This window comes from Perca flavescens, chromosome 9, assembly GCF_004354835.1.
Source record: "Perca flavescens isolate YP-PL-M2 chromosome 9, PFLA_1.0, whole genome shotgun sequence".
NCBI classification, from domain to species: domain Eukaryota; kingdom Metazoa; phylum Chordata; class Actinopteri; order Perciformes; family Percidae; genus Perca; species Perca flavescens.
This window is the reverse complement of record NC_041339.1, coordinates 28171421-28189591: the sequence shown is the minus strand read 5'-3', so window position 1 is coordinate 28189591 and position 18171 is coordinate 28171421. Positions and strand designations below refer to the sequence as shown.

At 41.0% G+C, this 18171-nt stretch overlaps 1 protein-coding gene across 4 annotated transcripts in view; it reads right to left on the bottom strand.

The window, feature by feature from the left end:
* The window catches only part of kank4 (KN motif and ankyrin repeat domains 4), an 81924-nt gene that overhangs the window by 23729 nt on the left and 40024 nt on the right, over positions 1-18171 (bottom strand). The window contains exon 1 of one of the 4 annotated variants that reach the window (XM_028586584.1): positions 7042-7093. The exons of the other annotated variants lie outside the window; for them this stretch is intronic. The gene's annotated coding sequence lies outside the window, so the exon portion shown is untranslated. Of the gene's footprint in view, positions 1-7041; positions 7094-18171 lie in introns of those variants that run through there. 4 annotated transcript variants of the gene reach the window in all.

Below are 18171 nucleotides of genomic sequence, written 5' to 3'. Positions count from 1 at the left end.
ATCCAATAAGCGTGACAGCTAGCTGAGAGGCGACGACATCGGTAATGTGAATCCCGGAAAACAGGAATAATGAGTGTGTAGTAAATAAGCTCATACTGACAGCCAGTAGTTTTCATATGTCATCATCAGCATGGAAACCTTAACCAAAGTATAGTTTCTTAGGATATTTTGGATGAGAGAACCAAGGAATCGACTAAAAATTCAATGTTTTTTGTATTGTAAAATGTCTAAAACGCACAGCAGTCGATGGTGAAAATGGCTATTTCTGCAAAAACAGCTTGTGATGATAAAAATTGAGGTTGCACCGACTGCCAAGCTTTTCAAATTATATCTACACCCACTCTGAGTTTTACACACCAGAGAAACACATGTACACGGATAATTGCTGACCCAACCTACCAAGAAAAGGGGGAAAAACATTAATTGAATGTCATGGGTCATTACATTGGAGTGGCTGTGTACTGGAGATTGAATTAGTCCGATACACTGACACAGAGCAGGCTACGATGGAAGGCAGGCCAACATGAAATAAGATTTGTGAGCGCAAGCAGGGGACAGGAGGTGGGCGGTTGGGAGAGAGATAGTGGGTGAGAAAGTGAAAAAGAGGCAGAGATGGGAGTGGCATCTGTACACTCATATCTCAGACATGCAGGTCAGCTTTACCGTTATATTTCCCTCTCTTCCAGCTCTCATTTAGTCATTTTCTGTCTCAAACTCTATCTCATTAAAAAAGCAGCAGCAGAGGATAGCAGGCAACAATAACACAGGTCCCAAGTCCTTATCACAGCCCTGACATGGGACCAGCTATCTCTGTTTACCCATGTCCTACCTTGAGAACGAAGGCAGGATTGTCCAGCTTAATATGCCAACTTGAGAGAGCCACAAAAAAAAAAATTCAAGCCAGAGCACATGTGCAGACAAACACAGGGACACTGATAAAGACACATATGCAAAGTACTGAATACTTTGGTAAAATGCCTACTGCAGCACAATCTAACAGGAGTGCAATTTTAACAAAGCAGTAAAAGATGGTATCTCACGGGCACCACACGCAAAGATTACTTTGCAACCTAATCTGGGTGTTTAAAGGTACCATATTAACATTTAAAGCTTTTTGAGGACATTTTTAAATTTAAAGTTACTGGATTAAAAACTAAATCTAGCCGTTTTTACAGCAGTTTCTAACTTGCTCTCCTCAGTAGAGAAATTAATTAAATCCGGCAAGTTTGCAGGATTTATAAGCTTTCACTAAGCAGGTTTACTTCATTCGAATTAGAAGAGTTATTGTTGAAGGCCAATCAGGACCACAACTGTGATTGTTCTGTACAGGAAGAGCTAGACCTCTGCCTTTGCATTACAGTGAAGGGGTTGCTTGTTTGGTACTTTGGTATGTTTTTTTTTTTTGTTCTTGAATTTTTGTTATTTGGGTATCTTGCTATATATGTGACTGTATTTAAATGGGAGGAAAACATGTAGCATGCCAACCCAGTCTCACGGCAGTTTGTGAAATGGTCTCATTATTTAATCTATTGATTCGTGTACACGGACACGTTTATCTAGTTTTTTTTGAAGTGGTGGTCAGCACGTTTTTTAAACTAATGTATTTCAATGGGAAGCATCTTTCGTGATCACAGCACAACTACGGTAGCGAGTAGTATGAAATGCCGAAAATCCGCGCAGGGAAGTTGGTTGCAGTGGTGGATGGGTCAAACAACACAGGACTTTCACCCCGGAGACCGGGGATTGTGTCCCGCGTGTGATGATTCCGTCCCTTTCCCCGTTCTTCTTTTCCTAAAAACAACCGTCCCTTTCCCCGTTGTTGTTTTCCTAAACACAACCGTCCCTTTTCCCATTCTTCTTTTCCTAAAGACAACCCTCCCGTTGTTGTCCGTTTCCCTCAGAGACCGCGGCCGTCTCCCGCGTGTGACGTTTCCTTTCCCCGTTCTTCTTTTCCTAAACCCAACCTCCGTATAGATGCTGACCACCAAAAAAAAAAAAAGAGATAAACGTGTCTGTGTACACGAATCAATAGATTAAACATTACGTGACCATTTCACGAACTGCCGTGAGACCGTGTTAAGGAATGCACAATTTAGGTGTCATGGATTACACCTGCTCAAAAGCACACAAAGTACTGTCTTTCCTGTGCTATTTTCAAAACTTTGAAGCAAGACTATGTAACCTTGGAAAGAGAAAATAACACCGTTCACAATTCATTAGCAATTAAATGCATCATTGCTCTATTCAATACACTTAGCTGCTACACACTCACTTGATCTGGTATGACCAGTAGTTTATGGTAACCAATGTTAGCTAATGTCTGCAAACTGTAGAAGGATATTGCATCACATTATGAAAGCTGTTACTTTTTTTTTCAGGAGGTTGAATTAAATCTGTTTGTTATCCATATTGTACTCATTTGCTGCCCATTACAGAGACATTCCCTATGAAACTAGTGTGAGTGAGAGACGCAGCTGATGGTGCAATTAGTTCAATCTACTGGGTTGCAGGTGTGGATGACAATCTTGCATAATGACACACTACAACACAGACATGCTCCAGAGCAACAAACTCACTGACAAATGTGAAATGGAAAGTTTCTGATTGCTAAACAAGATCTGAACTAGGAGTCATTTATCTGATATATCAGTGCTTAGCCTATGTCTGCTCTGAGTCTGTAGGAACAGATCAGTCCCCCTCATTTGTGCAAAGTGTGGTTCATCCTTAGCCTGGGAAAACCCTGACAAACTTCTGGCAAATTTGAGATTTGGTCTCTGATTCAAGCCCATTTCCAATTTTTCCAAATCGAGCCACCAATCACAACCGTTGAGGCGGGCTTTACACGATGACAGTGCAGCGACGGCGAGCAGCTTTTTCTTTACATTCAACATGACGGCTACCGAAGCGCAGCAACCTGTTGATGCTGCTGTCACTGCTACATCACCCGGATCGTTGGTCTGATTGGTTGAAGGACTATCCAATTGCGCCCAGAGGCTTTTGAGCGCCGTCCTTTGGTGACGCCCCTTTGGAAATGAGCTGCGAATGAACTTTGCCCAGACCCACTCTCAGTTACAACTGAGAAGGGTCTGGTGTCAACCAGGCTAGTTCATCCTACTCAAATCTAAGATTATCTCTGTCTATGTTATAGTACATTACAATAATACTCTACTACTATAAAACATCTTCTGGGCCAATTTGGCTTTAATCTTTACTCCAGTTCTGTCAGGCCCATTCTAGTTCATCATCCAGACCTCATCTTTTTTTTCAATCCTCCTAATCAAGTATGATCTAGTCTAGTCCAGTACGGCGGCGTCTGTATTCACAAGGGGCCATATTGTTCCCTTTGTGTTACACAGCATCTGGCTATCAACCCCAGAGAGAAAATGAGACAGAGAACTTCTGTCTATGGGCTTCATTAAACAGTGGCTAAATCATCCCGCAGGGCTGTAGTGAGTAGGCTACTGTTTTATTATAGGTCAGTTTAAACTGCTTTCCTGTAAGGAACTGCAAATTAAGATAATGGGTTGCACTGGATACTTTAATAGAGTGGGACATGAATTTTAATGTAGTTATGATAAGCAGATGTGTGTGTTACAGTACAATAGTGACAAATATGGGCAAAAGTGAATTACCTCCAGTCCTTTGTGGGTTAAAAGTTATTTGTAGAGCCCAAAAGAGACAAAAAAACAAGCCGTCTCTGGAAAGAAATCTGTTATCACTGCTTTAGTTTATCTTACATCAAACAGTATGTTCTGTTTCTGACTGCTGAATAGAAATGTTATTTCTAAGCTCAGGGCAAACAATGAATTAATGCTTATACAAAAAAAAAGGCACAAATTTGATGGCTTTTAAGTCTATGTTTCTATTGTTCATTTGCGAGTTTCCTTTGCCTCTGTGTAAGGAAATTAGTTGCAAGGATATCAAACACTACAGTGCCCAAGGATTCCACTTACATTCAGAATGATGACTAAGAAGCTACAGGATGCATGTGGAGGGTGACCTCCAGTGTATCTTTCTGTTGAACTCGGAAAGATCAGCTGCTGCCAAATATTAGCGTTCTGTTGCCTTTTCAGCATGTTATGGCTACACTGATCCCCTGATTTAATTTCCTTGTCAACACTTCCATGTATACAAAGACACCCAATGCAGTGTAAACAGAATCATGTCTCATTTTGGAGGCCTTTATTTGGACCACTATGTGTACGCCATGTTCACAAAAGGCCCTCACACGTCACCAGAAGAATCACTTTGCACCATGAGTCATGGTTAATCTCTAGAAAGAACAATAATGCTCAACCTTTCAGCAAGGCTATATTAGGTCAGATTTACACAACACTACTACAAAGTATAAATTATATGAACTTTAACTGTCCAAACAGATTACATCTGAATGAGGAGCCTAAGCAGTGAGAAAGACACAAAAATAAATGAAAAGGCATTGCATGTCATGTCAACAATCAGACAGAGCTACAAGGTTTGGTTTACTGTGCTCCAATAAATGCTAAATGTTTCTATTCTGCCATAAAACATTTAAAAAGAATGGGCTGGGATTAAGTAAATTTATTAATGACATTGGCAGATACTCTGCTGGGTCTCAGAAGAGTACAGCTACATTCTGTCACCTCCGACCCTTTCTGTGATCATTTATTCTGTATTGTATTGAGTACTGTACCTGACACACTATATCCTTCCCTTGTCGAGCGACTGCATGTGTATAAAAACTGTTTTACCTGTGGTTCATAAGTGGTACCTGCTAACCAAGGTGGTAATTCATGGACTTTTGCATTAAGACCATCAATCAAATTACCATTTCATACTAAGTCATATGAAATATATATACTTTGTGATCGGCTATTTTTAAATACAAAGTAAGTGACCAGACAGAACAAGAGAGGGCTCCCAGATAGCTCAGTCAGTAGAGCGGGCACCCATATAGGTTTACTCCTCGACGCAGCGGGCCCGTGTTTGACTCCGACCTGCGGCCCTTTGCTGCATGTCATTCCCCCCTCTCTCTCCCCTTTCATTTCTTCAGCTGTCCTGTCAATAAAGGCCTAAAAATGCCCTAAAAAAAAATAAAAAAAAAAAAAAAACAGTAGAGGGCAAGTGACACTGTGCGAGATGTTTAATTTTGGAGAAAAGCTGTTTTTGGTGTTGTAAACGGTGTGGATAGAAGTCAAAAACAGATGCCATTTCAACTTTATCTGCAATATCATGGCCTTAGCGTCCCCCATGTCCCGCTTCTGCCTCGTCTGTCAAAGGACAGATAACCCTTACGCCATGACCTCCCTGCAACTGTTTTCTTATCAGCCTATCGTTTGATTGTTTATCCCTCGTTCCACAGAATGAAAGCATCTTCCTTTTTCAGGCGGCTCTCCTCAGGCCCTACTGGTATTCCAGCACAAGGAGCAGCTGTCTGCTTTCATTAGCGATAAGGGAAGTGACACATTATCTATTATTCATTGGAGCACACAGCCAACCCCTTATAGCTGGAGCTGGGTTAGCATTACAGCTATGTCCGCTCATGGAAGTTAATTAGGGGGGTGAAGTAACTGCTACTGCTAATTAGCATGTGGGCTATCGTACTATTTCTATGTCAACATTAGCGGTTGTTTAAATGGGTCGAAGGATGGTGATAAGAGATCAAATTAGCATGAACAGTTAGAGATGGGTAGCAGAGTAAGGGATAGCAGGAAGATAGAAAGAAAGAAAGAAAGAAAGAAAGAAGAGAAAAGGAGGGAATGGGATTTATGGGAAATGGTGAGAAAAAGAATGGTTGGAATGAGGGAAAAAGGAAGAGAGAAGATGACAGAGGTGTGCTGTTCGTTACCACAGAGGAGTAGATCATTTACAGTCCTGCCATGTCACATTACATCCACTTCTACAAATTTTGACAAAAACAACTCACAAACAGCAAACATGTATAAAATATTCAAACGTGCAATATCAGCAAGTTTCAGCTGATGTTTTAACACACGCTCACGGAAACATGAGTTATAAATACATCTGTGTCCCCCTGCTCATTAATTATCCCTTTCTACTTACACAGCCAAAATAGAGCACTCACTCACATGCAATCAGGAAATTGTAACACAGTCGGGCAAACATGAAATCAGACGTTTTTGCATGGAAGCACACACAAACATGCATACACACAATTTATTCCCCCTCACAGTCACACACCCCCTGTTAATAATGAGCCTTCCTGACACCAACAGAGTGTGAAGCCAGGCAGGCCATGGCTGTACAGCACAGTCTGCAGAGAAGGCAGAACGACTCTAGGAAGAAATCAACACTTCTAAATTCACACACTATTGATCATTGCATGATGACAGCAGCTCGGCTTCCGCTTGCACAAACACCAGAAAAACACACGTGCACGTAGGAGAACACAGATCGGACACGCATATTCAAATACTGCCGAGGAAAAAAAAATATTTGGCAGATTGCCACACTGAGTAGCTCAATACTCATTTCACTGTGTTGTGTTGTGTGTGTGTGTGTGTGTGTGTGTGTGTGTGTGTGTGTGTGTGTGTGTGTGTGTGTGTGTGTAAGAATGGATGAACACATGCATGCGTGTTGCCCATTTATTCCTCCCGCATTGTGTCAGCTGCCAAAGCTGTGTGCGCTAACATTCTGCGGACAGAAAAACACAATTTTCTCTCTCTCTCTCTATCTCTCTCACAGACAGACAGACAGACAGACAGACATGCACACATGCACTTACAGTTTTAAACAAACACATACACACTCTTTCTTTCTCTCTTCACGCTCTTTGTCACACATCCCAGGCAAAAACATGTGACCTATGTTCTACCCTGCAAAAATAGACTGGGAAAGAGGGAGTGAGAGAAGAGAGAGGTGAGGTGTAGCAGATTAAAAGAAGGGAAGATGAGCAAAGTGAGATAAACAAAATGGATTATGGAAGATAAATAACGAAAAAAAATTAATAAAGAGAGCAAACTTGAGAGAAAAAAATAGTAAGAGCACACAAGCAAAGAAGATAAAAATGGGAACATGAGTCAAAATAAGGGAGTAAACTACCATTGGGTGGTTTGCCTCTAACCTGCCATGGTGCTCCACTCACCTCCTGTCCTTCCTGTTTCTGTTCCTGTGAGTCCTACTGACCCTGTCTGTCTTTTACCCTCAGCAGAAAGAAAAAAAAGGAGGGAGGGTGGGAAAGGGGTGGCGGTGTTGCAAGATATGGTTCTGAGAAGAGAAGAGAAGAGAAGAGAAGAGAAGAGAAGAGGCTCTCTAACTGGTCAGACTGCCTGCCTTCGTATTATGATGGATTCATCAGCCTGCCCGCTGCAACCAACTGGCCCAGAAAAAAAGTACCCTATAATATAAATGGGCTCAATAAAGCACACACACACACACACACACACACACACAGTAATCAACCACTACTTGATTGTGTATGTGTTGATAGTACAGCAACTTTAAATTTGTAGATGTGTGTGTGTAAAACTCAAGATTTCCTGAAGTGCAAATGACCGCAAGGGAGACATGAAGCATAGCAGTCCTGTGTGTTTTAGTGCAAACTTTTTTGTGTAAGGGTCTGTGTTCATTCATGCATCTCCTGGTGTGTGCACGCAAGTGTGTTTCTGAGGTACATGTGTGTATATGCGTATTATGCCTGCGGGCACAAGGCCTGCCCTACAGTGAACTCCCACCGTGCACCAGTCTAATTATTACTGGAGGACTTAAAGTCAACCCCCACTGTTCTGCCACAGGGACACATAGACAGGGCTTTTTAGAAGCATCAAACTAGTCATGCCGAGGTATCATCTCTGTGAAATTTAAAGAGTAAACCCCCTAGTTAGCTCTGTCCATCGCAATCACAGAAAGCAGTCTAATGAGTAAACCCTTGCTAGCCCAGCTGGCTCTGTAGTGTAAATTAGGTAAATAATTAACAGCCTTTAAATAGGCTAACTGCCCAGGCTAATGGGTCCTATCTCTTATCTTGCTCCTGCACCGCTCCCTCAGACCACCAAAGCTAATTCCCCTCTAAGGGAGTGTGTGGAACCCATTTTAAAAGTAAACATTCACCCTAAAACAGCTCAGCAGCAAGCACGCAGCATCTGTAAAATATATCCTCCACACAGGCCATGTGAGTGCAGAGATATACAGAGCACATGAAATATTCATATGGATATATGGCATAGCTGTAGCAATGCCAGGCCTCTAAATAAAACCCATCTGAATGGATGTTTCCTGAGAAGGGTTCATTTTAATAAAGACTGAGGCGAGAGTTGACACTTACACTGCCGATAGCCTAACTGCTAATTTGCACTTGAATTGTGTCATAAATTACTTTATTTACTTTGATAATGCTGTTTGTAATGACTAAATAAGAGTGAGGGAAGCAGAACGTGTGGGGGTGTCTGCGAGTGTGTGTGGTAGACAGAAAACACGACAGTACAGCACATAGACAGGACTGTACAGTATGGTAACTTTGCTTTGTATTATGGATACACAGAATAGTGGAATCAAATACACATTAAATATGGAAATAAATATTATGTTGGACCTTCTGCACAAACTTGTAACAACCTTTTAGTATGCTTCTTGCTCAATTTGATAAAAGAAGACGTGATTTTGACTTGCACAGAGAACCTTTGTCAAACACAAACTGAGACAATGTTTACATCTGCGGCTAAATCCTCCCCTCTCCCTAGGTGTCCGACACACTGCATACAATCAGCTCAAATCCTTTCATCTACAGCCACAGACTGAAAGAGGGTGTAGTGCGGCCTAGAGGGTTAAGCTTCCCTCTTGCCGATCACATGAACCTTCTCCTGTCAGGAGGGATCAGATCCCACCTCAGACCCCTTAGGACTTCTAGAGTCTCACTCCTCTCTTGTCTTTTCTCTGTGTCGAGGTTAGACATTGTCTGTCCATCTCGCTTGTTCTTAAAAGAAAAGAAAATGCAATGTCAAAATAGTGTGCACTGAAACAAACGACTGGGAGTGACTTTCTGCCTAAAGTTCAAGGAGCTCTTTTGTCTTGAGATGGAGAAGATGCAGTATGAAATCAAATGGTGGGTTGGTGCTGCACCCACAGTAACAGAGGGTATTAGACTGACCCTCTCAATTATGGTGGAGGAATTCACATGACCACATGACCACATGACCGTGAGACCTGTGGGGAAATACCTCCTGAAAGGGTTTCCCAAAAGGCAAGGGCCTAAAAGGAGTTTGAAGTTAGGTGAGGATGGAAATTAACTACTTTGTATGTCGTTTCTTTTGACCATTTCTCAAGGGGGGAATGATTATAGCTGTTCTGAACTGCCGTGCTCAAAGGCGGGGTGAAAAACTGGCCATGATAGAGAGGGGCAACAGGCAATATTCGTTTTAATATGGGAAAAACAGAAAACACTTTCAACAAACTTTCTCAAAGGCATTCATAGTGTTGCACTTGTTTGTACATACAAAAAATGATGGAATAAATGTGTAAAGAATGAAGAAAAGAAGAAGAAAAAAGAGATTAAATGATGAATTTATATCCTGCATACTGTCCTGCAAAATTGTCGGATACATAGCATAATACGGTCTATAATAATCAGTCAGCTGATTTCTCCCTTTGCTCCCATCATAATTAGAAGAATAGGTGTAAGAGTTGTAGACAGTCAGGTGGCCGCTGAAAGCAGGAATCTTGGAGGACCGTAACCATGGCTTCAGAGATCTTTACTCTCCACGTCTGAAACTCCACGTCCGGAATGTTAAATTCTTGAAGTGTATTGTTGTGTCTTCCTGCTCCAATGTCGGCAAGAACACACAGTTATGGTAAAAGTGGTGTTAAAATAACAACAGTCAGTGTTATGCAAAGTCTGGCACCACAGGATTCTGCAAATGTATGTGTTTGAATGTGTCTGGGGTTGTGTAAAAAAAATGTAAAGAACTGCTGCACTCCAGAGCTCATAAACATACAGCTCAGCATAACAGCTTGGAGCCATATGCAGAGTGTTTTTATAACTGGTAGTGGCAAAAGAAACACTACAAAATCAAGTATTTGTAATTTGCAGAATGTAATTATATTTAATTGAAAGTGGCCATGGCCAGGCATTGCCACCACTCATCAGCAGCCTAAGTTTGACTCCTACTAATTCTTCAACTCAACTCAAATCAGGTTACCTTTGCATGCATGTTTTTAAATTATCCCAATTCTGGGAATAGCAGTTAATGCAATTGTTCATTATACTTAACTCCTGTTAATCATTTTAAATGCCAGCTGTGTCTCATAACATAATTTGGTGTGCTATTGTTACAGTTTCAGAACACTGGCAGCTTGAGATTTATGCCAAGTCTCGCAACATGCAATTATCTGTGCAAGTGTAGCCTGCAGTATGTGTGTGAGTGGGTGCAAGCGCAAAAAACCCCAAACTGTTTTTACTGGCAAAGCTCACAGCTCTCAAGCAACATCAAATCGAACAGCTTGAAGCCTTCTGGAAAAAAAAAAGTTTTAGTCTCAAAATGAACAAAATACGAAGGCACAAAATGGTATAAAATGTAATTAACTCACAACTGTTCAATTTTAGGATGGAAATCTTCTGTTTTGTCTGTGCACTGACACTCTAACGCAGAAACTTTGCTCTCAATGTATACCTTAAAGGTGCTCTCCCATTTGACAAATGCAACTGTGGTTGCATTGTGTGTGTTTTCTAATTAAAGTTCAAGTTTCTTTCTTCATCCAGTACCAGTAATGTGTAATTATTCATAAATGAGACCATGTTTTTCTTTCGGATACATAACATAACATTTCACTTAAATTCTATTTGGCAATACATCAATGTTTGGGCTTGCCATTCTTTTCATAGTTTTACAGTGTTCCTCGTTAATCAAGCAACATACTGTATATGTTTTGAACAGATATTTCTTTTCATGATTTACAATATTTAGCAAATATGTTGGCTGACCACATCTGTCAAACTGATTTTAATTTATATGGCATCATGTTTTCAATGTTTGAAATGTGTTGTGTATTACTGAAGCCATACATCATTACTTGGATACACACACTGTATCAAATATCTCTTCTTGGAAGTAAAAAGGTCCAGCTCAAGACCATATATAGTCCAGACTAACCACGCACCACCGACTGACGATAACATTGGCAATCAACCCTGACAAAAAGAATGTGTGCTACATTTTTTCTCATTCCTGCGAAAAGATGCATATAAAGACAGGGAGATAAGGATAACGCTTTAAACACACCTGCCTGCACATTCTTCTCTGATGAATGTGTAAGCCCTCCCCAAAAAAAACTCTTGGGTCAAATTTTCTTGTTATGTGTGTAGGTGAGTGTTTGTTTTCTTTGCTGAAAGAAATTTTCATTTTTCTTTAGTCTGTCGCCCAAAAGGTAAATTAGTTAGTTAGTGAAAGTGTTGGGATATAAAAGCATCAAACATGCATTCAAATGAATGAGATGACAGTTTATCCAGTTGTTCCTCTCCCGTGTTGGCACAGCACCGTTACATTGTACGTACAGGATGCTGGACTTTCCGGAAGTTATTGTAAACTATCATTATGATTGGGTCTATTGAGAATAGTTTTTTATCTACAGGTTGTGATGCATAATGGCTTATTGGCTTATGTCAAATAAAAGTCTTTTGATCAGTCCCAGACTAAGTCCTATCCCTTAAGAAATACTGCCTGAACAAATATTGTAAGTGTAACAAAAAATATCCTATACTAAAATGGTTTTAAGATGGAAAAAACAGTGAATCTAGCTATGACCAGGATATTCGACTGAGAACGTGTGTGTGTGTGTGTGTGTGTGTGTGTGTGTGTGTGTGTGTGTGTGTGTGTGTGCGTGCGTGCGTGCGCTGAGGAAGGCCAGTTGCTGATAAGGCTTCCAGGCAGGGAAAAGACTGTTTATACGTTGAAACAGACGCCCACTGAACTGATCACAGTACACACCTCATTGCACAGCTCAAGTAGAAATTACCTGATCGCTATGTGTGTGTGTGTGTGTGTGTGTGTGTGTGTGTGTGAACACAAAGTGACAGAGAGAGAAAGAGTCTGACAGATTGAAGACTTTTTTGTATGTTTGCATACTGTACATGTATACAGTAGTGATTCAATGCACGGAGTATACAAAAACTGTGTGCCGCCCTCTTTTCCTCATATCACAGTATTATTGCATGTCCAACTTCAACTTCCATCTCCCTCTCTCTCTCTCTCTCTCTCTCTCTACTCTACACGTAGGTATAGTCATTATGTAAATATGCAGGATGACAAGGAGGAAAAATGAATGCAGAGAGCAAAGACCAGGCAACAGGGAAGCAGAGTGGACACAATAATGACAGACACAATAGTTTTGGCTACATTTCTGCTATGTACATCTCTCTTGCTTCTTATGCATTCAGACGTGCCCAGATGCTTTCCTTTGTATTTCATAATGTCACATTTCCCTGGTTTGTCCTGTCGTTTCTCATTGGAGCCCCGGAGAAGTCACTATAACCCACAAATACAACTAAACATAACAATGTGTCATTCTAGCTGCCACGGAGTGGCTTGTTTTGAAAAAGGAGCAGAGAGAAAATGCATCTGTACTATATGCTCAATAGTGTCCATAACAACAGCTTTGGTGCTTTTTCACTGTGAATGTTCAAAGAAACTGCAATACAGTAGCAAACTACAGCCACACACTTGCAATAATTTGCTTTTTGTACAAGATTTGTTTTTGATGAAAACGTGCATCAGCCGTCAGGAATTTAATCTGGGCAATTTTTTAGCCTTTCCATCAGGTGTGAAACAATACATCTGCTTCAGATCAAACACAATGTGATCAGCTTTTATTGATTTTTGATAAAGCACTTTCCAGCAGGTGATGGCAGGAGTGGAACTTCAGCATTAGTTTGTCATTGTCTTCCTAAAGAAGATCTTATCACCCAGTGTCACTCAATCTGATCGCAGTGTGACTTTTATCTCCTCTCAATCTTTCTAAAGTGGTGATCTGGTTTGGAAGGACAGAGACAAACGAAATGAAAAAGCGAAGAAAACAACAAAGAGGGTGCATAGGCCTCATAAAAAAAGTATTTCAGGACAGACAGAAACAGAGGAAGAGAAACGGAGAGAGAGTTTTATGATTAAGTGTGTGTAAAGCATGGCTAAGCAATAACCTGATTGTGGTCTGCTCTCTCCCACAGACAGCCTCTTCCTGTAGGGCTGAACTCTGCTGACCTGTGGGGGCGAGAGACTACACAGACTACAGCCTGGGCTCTAATATCACTAATAATCACTACAGCCAAGAAATCACAGCTAGAGAGCACTGAAGGAATGGAATAAAGACGAGAGATAGTGTTTATGTGCCGGTTATTTTATCAATGTTTTACTGCGCGGTCCATCTCGTATTTCTCTTTGTTGCCATATCTTGCTGTGTTTATTCCCGACTATGAATCAACCCTGAAGCCACTGAAGCCTAAACAATGACCAGAGTAGACAGCCAATGTGTCTAACCCTCCCGTCTACAAGGGGAGAGTTGTAAGCTATACATGTAAACAAATGCAATGATACTGTATACAGGCAACAATGGGAAACAGTGGCCCTGTACTGGAGATCAAAAGAGTCTTGCTGTTGACTACCACATGATGATAGTCGACTGCGTTTGATAGCATAAGTGATGCGAAGCTCGCTATAGTAGCTGCATGGATTTCTAGGGAACTACTTTATGTGTTTACTTTTGATCTGACTCACAGATACAAGTGTTTGAGATGTAAATGTAGGTTTTTTGTAAATCTGTACAAGGCTTGCACTCCTGCCCGTTTTTTTTGGGGGGGAGTCCATGTTTTCCAAATCAAACCAGCCATCAGAGATTTTGCCATGCCGTTTATTTTGTGGTAGCTATCCCTATAAAATATGTGGGTGTATTTATGGTTTTACTAGATTTTAGTATGATTATTAATTATCAATGTGGCTGGATTTGTCCAGTATTTCATTTGCAGTTTCTAAATTGATTTTCCAGAAAATATACTATGATACAATATATATTATAACAATATAAAATTACATATACGGTAATAGATTTTATCCATTTAGCTCATTCCTAAACAGACTTTATGAGTAAAATGGCCAATGTTTATCTGTAATAGTAGATAAAAATAACACCCAAGAAATTCCCTTTTCAAATAATTTAAAAGGGGAAACGAACACAAACCTGCTGGATTAAGCCCAAATGGTTGGTTAAAGCATATTCACGTTTTCCACTGATTTCTTTAAATTTGTCCAACTATCTCCAGGCACATCTGAGCTAACTCTGTGCCACACTGTACAAGTGGGAAACAGCGGTGTTAACCAGGAAGCTGCCTCGGCTCTCTCAGCACAGGCAATTTGTTGAGTCTGACGGGAAGCTACATGGGGTCGCAACCTTGTCTGAACAATTCCCAGGAATCTCTGCTTACATAAGTAAAAATGGGAGGAGGGAGCGATGCGTTGTCGGTCAGAGGTGTGTCGATGCTTAAAGGGGTTAAATCTATTCGGTGTGATCATGCTGTGAGAGTAATGTATTACATGTGAAAAGATTTGACAGACACAACAACAAAATTGAATGATCACTAAGAACAGGCCTCACAGAAATCAGATGTGAGCCTTAATCATAGAGTAAAGAGGTTTGAAGATGAACAGTTCATACAACATATACTCATCTCACTCCTCCTCTGGACCACTGAGTATTGCTCACACAAAGCAGAGCCATCTTTATCTGCCCTAGGGGAGTCCTTTGTGTGAATGTAATGTTTTCCTTTGAGTTAAAAAGGGAAAGCCGCAAGACAGCATGTACATAAATATTTATAATGCAAACAAAATGCTGTGAATTTTTTAAAACTGGGGCCACATGTTGGGAATGGCTTAGGGGATTTGCATAATTGCTAGTAACAATGTAAATAATTTCTTTGGATAAATAAATTGTCTTTTGAGGGAATTTGTTCCTGGTCTGGATCCAGTTACAAGCAAACAAAAAGAATGTGGACTCAGGCATTTTACTCCTACTCAGTGTTTTTTTATAATCAAGAGTAGAGGAGACATTATCAGGAAAGATGAGGTAAAACTGTAGAAAACCAGAAGGAGCTCGATATGGAAGCTGCACTGGTGACTCAGCTGGCTGAGCTTCTACCATGTGCTTGTGAAATCAAGGGTTCAAGTCTGGCTCACAGCCCTCACACCCGCTCTCTTATCTTTCCTGACACTATTGATGGTTCCCTGTCTTAACAAGCAGGGGTGTCAAACTAATCTGGAAGATGAAGTGAAACCAAAGGGGAGAGGTTTGTTTATTGGCATTGTAGAGCAACAGCTTCCTGCGGCTACCAAGAAGAGAGGGCTGAACCCTTTCATTTCTTCAACCTGCTTCTCTCTCCACCTGTATTTCTTTCTGTGCGTTTCTTCTCTTTTTCCATTATCTGTCTCACCACACTGGGTAGCACACTTAACACAGCAGAGCGCTGCAGGCAGAAGGACTGCACAAAGTGCAGCAGCGGGATGTTGGACAGGCCTGAGGAACGAGGCCCCGCTGGGTTCCACACCATAGATATTATTTATGTACGGGGATATTCTAATGGTGCAAATAGAGAAATGGCTGAGGCTGAAGGAGCAGAAAGAAGAAAGTGGCAGATAAGAATAACTTAGGAAAGATTGAAAAAAGGCATACCAAACAGCTGAAATGCAGAGAGAAAAAGGAAAACACAATGGGTTGACATATAATTGAATGGAGAGCTGGAGAGTACAAAATAGAAGAGGCTATCATAGCTTATTAACTTGGCAAAAAGAACCACCGCAGTGTCAATAAATCACAGGCAATATGGCTGCAAAGCCACCATCACCAGCAGCTGTATCTAAATAAAATGTAATATCATGGAGACTTTGCAGGTGATACTTCATTGTCCGCAGGGATATCTGCCATGAGTTCAAATGCTTCACACATAACATTTGACATATTGTTTTATCATACAGCTAATATATACTTACAATAAAAAACATTAACCTAACTAAGTGATATGTAGTCAGATTGAAGCACATCACACAGCCACAATCTATTGCTCATCTTTCACAAACAGTGACAAGACTAACCTATACACAACCCTATATGCATCATATCATGAAGCTATTGCACAGCCCCTGCAGTCTCAAGCAACATTATGTAAATTAGGCCTACAGTTTAGAAATGTTAAGTTTACATTGGGGTACCCTATATCTTCTGCCAGAGGAAGGGGATGAGCAGACTCTATTTCCCGAGGAAGCTGAGATCCTTCAACGTGTGCAGCAGAATGTTGGAGATGTTCTACCAGTCTGTTATGGCCAGCGCTCTGTTCTCCTCCGCCATCTGCTGGGGCAGCAGCATCGGAGCCAGCACACAAACAGACTGAACAAACTGATCAGGAGAGCTGGCTCCGTTATTGGCTGCAAACAGGACACGTTTGAAGCTGTGGTGAAGAGGAGGTCACTGAACAAACTGTTATCTATCGTGGATAACCCCAACCACCCTATCCACCCCACAGTGGTCCAACAGAGGAGCACCTTCTCTAAGAGGCTCCGACAGCTTCAATGTCACACGGACCGCTACAAGTAATCCTTCCTACCACAGGCAATTCAACTTTTTAACACTTCATCACTGAGTGTTAGATAAGACTCATAGACATCATAACTGCACTAAGTACAACTTGCACATTAGGTTTATTTACATCTTTATCAATACTAGTTAAGTAGTTTTTTTAATTTGTATTCCCAACTTGTATATATTTTAAATATTTGTTCATGTATTCTATCCTATTTATTATTTTATGTATATTGTAAGTGTGCTGTGTCTCTGATATTTTGCTGCTGTAACACTGTAATTTCCCATTTTTGGGATTAATAAAAATCTATCTATCTATCTATCTATCTATCTATCTATCTATCTAGCCATCTGAGCTCATGCTTGGCATGGAGAATAAAGATAGATCAGACCATATTCTCTGTGCTTGCCTGAAGAGACTGGTTTCTATTCCTCTACCAGACACGTAACTATCGGTAAGCAGGGTAAGAGGTGCTTACGGGCCCGGACCAATCAGGGGCCCACATCACTGGAAGATATTGATTGACAGCCGGGGGCCCCTATCGCATTTTCATTACACGCGACAATCCCAGCAGTCCCACGTGCAGCCACTGACCAAGCGGGAGTGAGAACGGGTCGCAATATTACGAATCCCACTATGGCCATGCCAATACCCGCCCTTCAATAGCATTTATTGGCCAGGCGTCCATGGCAATGTGACCCCATTTGTACAGGTCCTATCCCCTGACCAATCGGCTATCCTAACCTTAACCACTCGAGGTGAAATGCCTAACCCCAACCAATCAAGCTGCTTCGTAGGGCGGGTCTTGGCGTGGCCACAGTGGGATTCGTAATTTTGCGAACGGATCAAATTAATTTCCTTGTTTCTGTTATGAAGACAAGACGTGTGTGACTCGAACATCTCACATTTACCAACAAAACATACAGCGAAAGACCGTGCAAAACTTTTCAGACCGTCCTGCCAACCTGTATACATTTTAACATCAATGTGTACGCTGTAACGATTTTTCACTATAAAGTCACTGAAGCGGCTGCTGTTTGAATACTGTCGGCTCTCTGCAGCGGGCGGGGCTGCTGCTCCATTTCCCCCCGCGACTGATGCTCGCACGCACACACACACACAATCACACACGGTGGATGCAGGAAAAAATGCAGATGACAAGATGAGACAAGATGACCTCTGATTGAGGACAGCTACGTGTGTGTGTGTGTGTGGCCAGGATAGGAAATTAACTGACAATGTAAAGATCAACAAGCCACTGACAGTGACATATATGTTCATATTTGATTAATTCAATAAATTATTGTTTTTTGTCTTAAATCCACCAGCCATTTTCATATTATACCAACAGTAGCATCCTGAGCCTTTTTGGTAAGGTTATAACTAGGAAATCTCAGCCCAGAATAGTAATAATTATTATTCTCCCCAAAACAAGTTTCCTTTTTATTTTTAAAGAACTATTAAAAAAAAACTGCAACTTTTTTTTGCAACTTTCACTGTCTTCTGCAACGTCATTGCAACAAAAATACAAAAGACATCGCAACAACTTTTATCGCAATTTTATACAAAAGCTTCTGTTAAAAATCTGTTAAAAAATTTGCAATGTTGGAAGATGTGGCAAATGG